Raw genomic sequence first — 8506 nt, forward strand, 5'->3', positions numbered from 1 at the left:
AATAATGGCACAACAGCAATAACGCAATTGGATAAAATGGTTTTTAGTAGGTAATAAATGTTATGTTGACTTTTTCTATAGTCTACTTTTCCTATGGGAGATAATATATATAATGGATAATTTGGAAAGTGGTAAAACTGGTAGCAAGTTCTTGTTATCAAAATTATTTAATTTCGAAATGATATCACAGAATAATTCATAATAAATTATCAGCATTCTGTGATACGCGATAACAATTTACTTTTTCAAATCATATTATTATTGTTATTGCTTTTGTTCATTATTATTTATTAGTTTATTACTTATAACATATAGTCATATTCTGTTTTAAAATTGTTCAGTTTTACAAGTTATTACACCTCGAGTCATACTGCCTAGGTACTTCTTTGTGAGCGGCAAATCAAAAAACACTTAAAGAAAATCTAATGCGTAATCTTTCACAAGTATATGATTTAAATTAATTTACCTATTATTTTTTTTATAAGTAGTTTTTATAGAATAGTATAACAGAAATTACACACGAAAACAAAACAAATTGTTGAATTCTGGTTCAATATGTGACCTAACACTTAATTTAATTTTCTAACAATTAGTTCCTATCACTAAATATATAGTTATAATATATGGAAGGTACCATACCAGCAACCATATATGATGTTTTTAAAGGTTGAGTAGTCAATTGCATTTAGATGATTTCCATAGTTAAATGAAAAAAACTAATATATTAAGTTAAACATTAGATAATTTCTAATAGTTTAATTATAATAGTCTTGAGGCATGAAGGTGTATGGATCTCAGCAACTATGGTTTATTTCAATATGTTCTTCTTCCAACTCTGATATATGCCGACTCCTATAATCTCTTTTCTACACTAAAGATCTTACAATACTTGGCCAACGCCATTGTTGTTATTTTAGTAAATGTGAATTATAATTTTTATTTTATTTATTATTTGTGATGTATAATGATTATTAGAAGCAATTTGAATTATTTTATTAAATTAATATGTAGTTTTAATAACTTTGTAGCGTTTTATTATCGTACTAATATCCATGAATCCATAACATAATTTAAATAGTAAATTATATAATATTATTAATATTAATATATTATAATATGTATAGTCATATTGATGTAAACTAATATAATTTCTTTGTATACAGAAAAAAGACACTAAAATTCATAATAATGGATTTTGAATTTTCAATGGAAAATAAAACAAGCATAGTGGTTATCTCCTGCGCTATCTCAAATAGCTCAGATCGCTTCAAAATTCGAAAACTTGAGGGTAGACCTTTATTGTTACCCCTCAACTAAGAGGTAAGACCTATGAAGAATCAAAGCTATTGTAGCTATTAAAGAGATAAAAAGAATATTCAGATGTAAAACGAAAATACGAGATACATGTCTTGACCAGTTGAATAAGAGTCTAAATATTACGAAAAACAATCTAATACACGGGAATGATATTTGCATCAAAAAGATTCTTATCAGTTATGTCTATAGATAAAGATGTGAGTAAACCGTATTGTTATGAATTAATTTATTTTTTAGAAATAATGTTAAATCCATCAGTTATTTTAACTGATAATATTGTACTAATTCCTCAGCTTTTTCACTGTAAAACCTAACTTCAATTTTTATGGAATAAACCTTAATAATTCCCTTTCTAAATGTGAAATTAAGCATTATAAAATAAAATAAAATATAAATATAGATAGTAATAATTCAAGTCACTTCGATTTATGTAAGCAACACACTAATGCTCGTGATATATAGATAAGAGTTGGTGTTTGCTTATGTGACTTGATTTGATAATTATTCAAGAGACGTGTTTATGTTAGATTAATCTAACAAAAATTAAAAATTATTTAGAGTTGTGCGCCGCGTCCACTAGAATTTATGACAGATATGTAGTGGAACGTGTTCCGTCACAATCTAAATGCATAAGGAGGATTGACCAAATTAACTTAATAATCAATTGAGATTAATTTTATTCAAATAAGTTGTGAATAAATATGAATATTAGAGAAAAATAAATAAATAAAATAGAAAGAGTTAAGATAGTTTTGAAATTAATAACTTTATATGCACTTAATCTTACCATTACTCTGTACAACATATATTAATATTATATTGTATAAAATATTTAAGAGAGCATAAAGGTTATATTAATGAAATACTACTAATTTATTGTAAACCATCTTATTGTACAAGATTAAATTATTTTATTAATCACATATGTAATCACAATATTATAAAATCCACTAACCACATATTTTATTGTATCAATGAAAAATAATGTAACTATTAACTAATATATATAAGTATTTAATCACTTATATAACCAACGTATATTATATAATGTATAATTCGGAAAATATGAAAAAAAAAAAATGTTAACATGTGTGTAATAACACACAGGTGTAAAATTTATTAAAATATTGTAAACAAGTTTTAACAGTTTGTATTGTACTTACTGCAATTTAACCATTTTTGTACTAGACCTTGAAAGATTTCTGTCTTGAGGACATAAACCTTTTTTTTGTGGGGAGATGCTACGTGCTCTAACATCTCAGAATAGTAATAGTAATATAGTGAGTTCCGTTTAATGTGATCACTGGCTTATAGAATCAATCGTTTATTGAAAATCCCAAACCAGATCTTATATTACTAATGTTATGTTAACCTGTTATTAGAATCACCAAGTACTGGATAATTGAATCATTCTTAAGAACATTCTTATCGTTTTAATGGTATTTCAAACTTTCACTAAAAAGAAATAAGAATTGTTTTGAAAAAGTTAAAAAGAGCTATTCAAAAATATGTCGAAAACAATACTTTTCAGTTCCAAAAGTTATAGATACAATGTGCATACATTATTATTTATTTAATTTTAAATAATCAAAAATCATGTATATATTATACTAATTGAGTATCGATTTTAATTTTAGGCTAATATGAAAATGAAATCAGTAAATTCTTAAGTACTATCAAAAATAGCTAGTTTCTTTACTTTATTTTAATTTAATTTTAGACATACATATAAATATAAACTCATCATTAAATAAAATGTCTTATGGAATCAACCAGTTAATAGAATCAAAAGGATCTGAACCAATGTGATCACATTAAGCGGAACTCACTGTAGTAATTCGTATTAATAACAATAACAGCATATTAGGATGTCTCTTGTGGCAAAAGATAAACAATAGTAAAACTGTTTACTATCACTAACACTTAAAAGGACGTCATACCCGCATGTATTGTCTCTGTCTTACTAACATACATCATAACAAACTTTCGTTTAGCAGAATACATTTTTTGATGTTAGCTTTAATATTAGAGTAATTTTACCTATTATCAAATTTAAAGGTAAGAATATTATCTAAACAACGACATGATTTTATTGATATTATCATTTTAAAGTGAGTTATGAACATTTAAAGTTGTTATATTTTACATAGCTGTAACTCACTTTAAAATAATATCATTAAAAGCACATGTCATTGTCTAAATAATATTCTTATCTTTAAATTTGATAATAGGTAAATTTACTCTAATATTAAAACTAACATCACAAAATGTATTCTGCTGAACAAAAATTTGTTATGATGTACGTTAGTAAGACAGAGACAACGCATACGGGTATGGTGTCCTCTTAAAATGAATCAACTTATTTTATGTAAAAACTACGCAGTAATAATATTGCAAAGAATACCATTTATGAACATGTATAAACAAGGTTACATCCTGACACAATCTAATTAGGTTTTCGCATGTCCTCGTAAATCCTAAATTGTGTAAATACACATAGAATAATTTACAATCAATTATACTTTGAAAATATTTGCATCATCTTATTTATTAAACCAAGGCTACACCACCACTGTACATCAATTGTTGATTGGCCTACTACAATATATAAATATTTTAGTAATAGCTTTAATATATATTTATACTACATCTGTTTGAACATATTATAAAAGTAGGAAAATAAAACAATAATAGTACAAGTAACCAAGTAAAAGTTTATTAAAAATTTTATTACCAGATAATGGAAATTTAGTAAATATCAAATTATAATAGTTTAACTTAATGGTATAAAATGAAATATTTTTTTTTGTACTCTATTGTTTATGTTTAAACACACTTTTTTTTATTAAAGCTTCTTAGTCAGTTATTTGAATTTATTATTGATAGAAATGACATATTTTTAACATTTGGAAAATAGATAACAATAATAGTATCAAAAGTCAGTAAGGATGATTTTATAGCGTTTAGTATACTATGTACTAACTATAATATTAGTAACAATATAATACATTTAAGTTTTAATATTTACAATTAATAAAATAATAAAAATTATTGTAGAAGTTCTTGTGGGTGTCTGTTTGAATTAGCGTTTGAAAGGTGGATTACTTGGTCTGTAATATTTCGCACTGCTAATAGAATTTATGTGGTTGAATTAGTTGATTATTCATTTTTTTATGTACTCAGTTATTGTGGGTAACTCAAAGTCTTTATGAAATGTAGCATTGCGAACAAACTATAGAGCATTAGATTGGAATTCTTGTATTTTATCATAATTTCCACATACAAGGACTGCATATAAAAGTATTAATCGTAGAATTTGCTTATATATAATAAATCAATAATATAATGCCATAAAAAACAGGTGAATACCAATAGATCGTATATTAAACCAGGTTGTAAGTCATTAAGTCAAATTCAAGAATAGGTCTCATATACGTCCAGTAGTAAGTTTATTGCATACTAATTTTATAAGCAAATTATTATTATTATTATAATTGTGTCTTATAATATTTTTTTCAGATTAACTCATTTTAATCTTATGTTGATAGAGAATTGAATGATTTTTTAGTGATGAATAATCTATGTTCATATTGTCATTTTGATTAAAGTCGGATGCAGTTTCAAGTTTAACTCCTGCTAAATTTAAATAGGTAAGTAATTAATTAATTTAATAAATTATTAAATATGCAACGGAAGATACATTTTTTATGTTTTAGTTAACATATATCAATTTATGCAAAAATAAATAACCAAGGAATTATACCTTGCTATTCAATTAAATTTCTAGTTTGTCGTCTTTTTTGGTAATTATTAATTAGTATAAAAAAATATTTTTAATATTTTTATAGTTTCATAATTTTAGTTTCAGAAAAACAATAATAATACAGGTAAAATTGTATTATAGGAAATAAAGAAGCTTGATGACACCTATGAAAGATCTTATATTCCTTGTATTTCTGTATCTTTTTAATCTATTATCTAATTCACTTTTAACTAAAATAAAAAATAAACAAAAAATTTTTAAGTGGAAAATTGAAGTATTTTTACTACTGTTAAGTTAGAAAGTTTTAACTGACAGAAATAATAAATAGATAAAAAAACACACATCATTGTAAAATATATGTATTTATCACCCTCACAAAATCTAAAATTCTAAACACTTACTTTTAAAAACTTACAACTGTCCTATAACCATATCTATTTGCCTGATACTTCGATTAACACTATCTAAAAACTAAAAGTAATCAGGTTTAATATTCTCCCATTAAAAGAAAATAAATATTTATATCAATAATAAATTAAAATTTTTATTTAAATTATTAAACAACCTATACTTATTAGATCATATTAATTTTAAAAACTCTTAAAAACACTTAAAACCCAAAAATAAAATCATTATTTTAATATTTACATATTATGCTCTCTTAGGAACTATTTAGAAATATAAAATATTTTATTCTAATGAGTATTTAAAATTTAAAATGTTAATTTATACCCATTTTTATAAAATTACCTATATTTTTTTTATTTTTTTCAAAATCTAATAAAATGGAATTAATTTTAAATCATTTCTTATGTTCTAGGTTTTTAGAAATCCGAAGGTGCTAGAAATATAATGATGCCGAAAGAATCTAACAAAAAAAAAAATAAATAAATGCTCCAGTACATTTATTTTATACTAATAGTCAGTCAACTAAAGATCTAATATTTAATTTTCAAATTGATTTAATTGATTTTAAAGTTAGTCCATTCATACAAAGTATTACTGTTTTAGAAATATTACAAAAAAAGGTAAATAATATTATATTTTATAATTTAAAATGTTTAATTGTATTACTATGTTAACAGGATTAAAATCATTAAAGTTCTAGTTGGCAACTAAAGAAAAATATACTGCTGAATGCTGTGAAAATAGTTATTCTAATTCCATAATTCAAGATTCATTTGAAATATTTATCATGATAATTCGATAACAATATCAAATATTTTACATGAATATTCACCTAAAAATGATGAATGTTATGACTTTGCTTTCACTACACTATAAACTGATAATATGATGATGTAATTAATAATTACCTATATATAATTACTAATTATACATAGGTTTTAAACGTGTGGGTCTAACTATTGATGATGTATCACATAATCGTAATTATAATTTTAATGCACCTGTTACTGCCACATACGGAAGCAAATTATTTTTATCACGTGACATCAGTTATATATCAGTAACAACTAATTCAAGGCCTCCCTCACCTCTTGTCGTACTTACAATTCATACAATACATTTATAGTAAATAACAATTGCATAAATATTTTTCATAGGATGGATAAAATATTTTCCAGTAAAGCTTGTATCATCCTTTTTCGAAAAAGTATTATTTGGATTTACTGTATCTGACCTAATTGAAGTATTTTCACAAAAATGAATAGGTACTAAAACCAATGTTTATAATTGATTGTTTTGTAGAAAAATTAAAAGACATAAAACATATTTATTATTATTTCATTTCTATTGAAATATTTGAAACTTTAAATAATATGAAATCAAGTTCTTAAAATGTTGTATCTAGTCTAATTAAATTTTAATTCACGGATTTATATACAACAATATCATTAAGTAATATTCATTACAAATTTAATCTTGTACCTATTTGTTAAGCTTAATTCGCCTATCAATTTATGATGGTTGTAAGTAATTAATTCACAATAAATGTTCAGGTCTAACTGTGAGTGAACTTAAATGTGTCACTTTGAAAAATCGTCATCTAAAATGTATTTGCAAATCTTGTAATAATGATCAATGTGATATCTCCAAATTAAAACATTTAATTAATAATCCATTAATTTAAGTTAATGATCTTAAAACTCAAAAACCTACAATTTTGGATCACATCATTCTAAAGATTTCATACTTTGAAATGAACATGACTATTGGACCAAAATAAAAACTATCTGATGAAGGCTATATTTTCTTCAACAGTCGATGTTATTGTATATTTTAAAATCAAAGAAAAAAAAGATTATCATTACAATCTCCTTCTATCTTTTATATCAGTTCTGACTGTATACTTTTCCAAAAAAAATTTCTGATGAATTAAAATTTCAAAGAAATAATGGAGAAGTACATTTAAATTGTTAAGTTTGTATAATATAAGATTAATCGAAAATCGGTTTCAAGAATAATCGACCTAATACTTGTGATTTTAATTCTTTAAATTATTTTTTATAATCAATATTTTTTACCAGAATATGCTTGGTATTCTGGTAATAATTCCTTTTTTACGTAATACTTTATCAATTGTTTATTACGATATAATTTTTTTAAATGAAAATTGGTTAATTAATAATGTACTTGATGAGGAAATTAGTTTTACAAAATATAATTTATAAAGAGATAATTGAAATTTAACTTGTAGAATCTTAATTGCATGGTGGTGGTGCATTAATTGCAGCAAATAATAAAATATGTTGTCAATTATTAAATGTTGCTGTTGTTGTTGGATTTGAACAAATATTTTTAAAACTTGCATAGTTCTGGAGTACTCCAAAGTTCACATCTTTCCATCTTGGACTCCTTTTATTTACATTATTTATATTAATGATTTGTCTTCTATTTTTAATAGGTCTGTATATACTATATAGTCATATATTTTCCTATTATTCTAAATTGTTTTCATTGTTCATTACCGCTATAGTAGCTAGTACCTACTAATATTTTACATATTTTTTTGATATAATAATATATATGTCAAATTTATGAAATGGCTAGCAGTAATATATTCAGGTAACTTAATAATAATAATTTCTATTATCAGTTGCAATTATTATAATCTACTCCTATTGTTACTATTATATTTAAATTTATTTTATTCATCGTACATAACTAATTCAAACATCTTTTAATTTTTATCATAAAAAAAAAATGAATAAAATATTATAAGAAATAATTTTTTTAAATTTTTTTGATACATGCAATGCAGCATATTTTTATAGGTAAAATAAAAATAAACTTATGAATTATTTCATTTAAAAAAAAAAATGTGATAAAATGTTAGAATATTTTAACATAATTGCATGGTAAATTAGCATGGTATTCTTTGAAGTAGAGTAAGCACAGAGGTACATAACACATCTTGCACTGTTATGCACGTTTATGTTTTCTCTTTATTTTTATATAACATTA

General features: G+C 23.5%; 1 long non-coding RNA gene across 2 annotated transcripts; it reads left to right on the plus strand.

The window, feature by feature from the left end:
• The first annotated feature begins 304 nt into the window (after positions 1-304).
• On the plus strand, positions 305-6052 carry LOC113558866. Of its 2 annotated transcripts, XR_003405719.2 has the most exons (4): positions 305-443; positions 1164-1514; positions 4886-4967; positions 5901-6052. It is a non-coding gene; the product is annotated as an uncharacterized LOC113558866 (long non-coding RNA). The 2 variants fall into 2 exon arrangements; XR_003405718.2 differs by lacking the exons at positions 305-443; positions 1164-1514 and adding an exon at positions 4670-4760 and having other exon boundaries at positions 4837-4967.
• The last annotated feature ends 2454 nt before the right edge of the window (positions 6053-8506 follow it).

This window comes from Rhopalosiphum maidis, chromosome 3, assembly GCF_003676215.2.
Source record: "Rhopalosiphum maidis isolate BTI-1 chromosome 3, ASM367621v3, whole genome shotgun sequence".
Classification (NCBI taxonomy): domain Eukaryota; kingdom Metazoa; phylum Arthropoda; class Insecta; order Hemiptera; family Aphididae; genus Rhopalosiphum; species Rhopalosiphum maidis.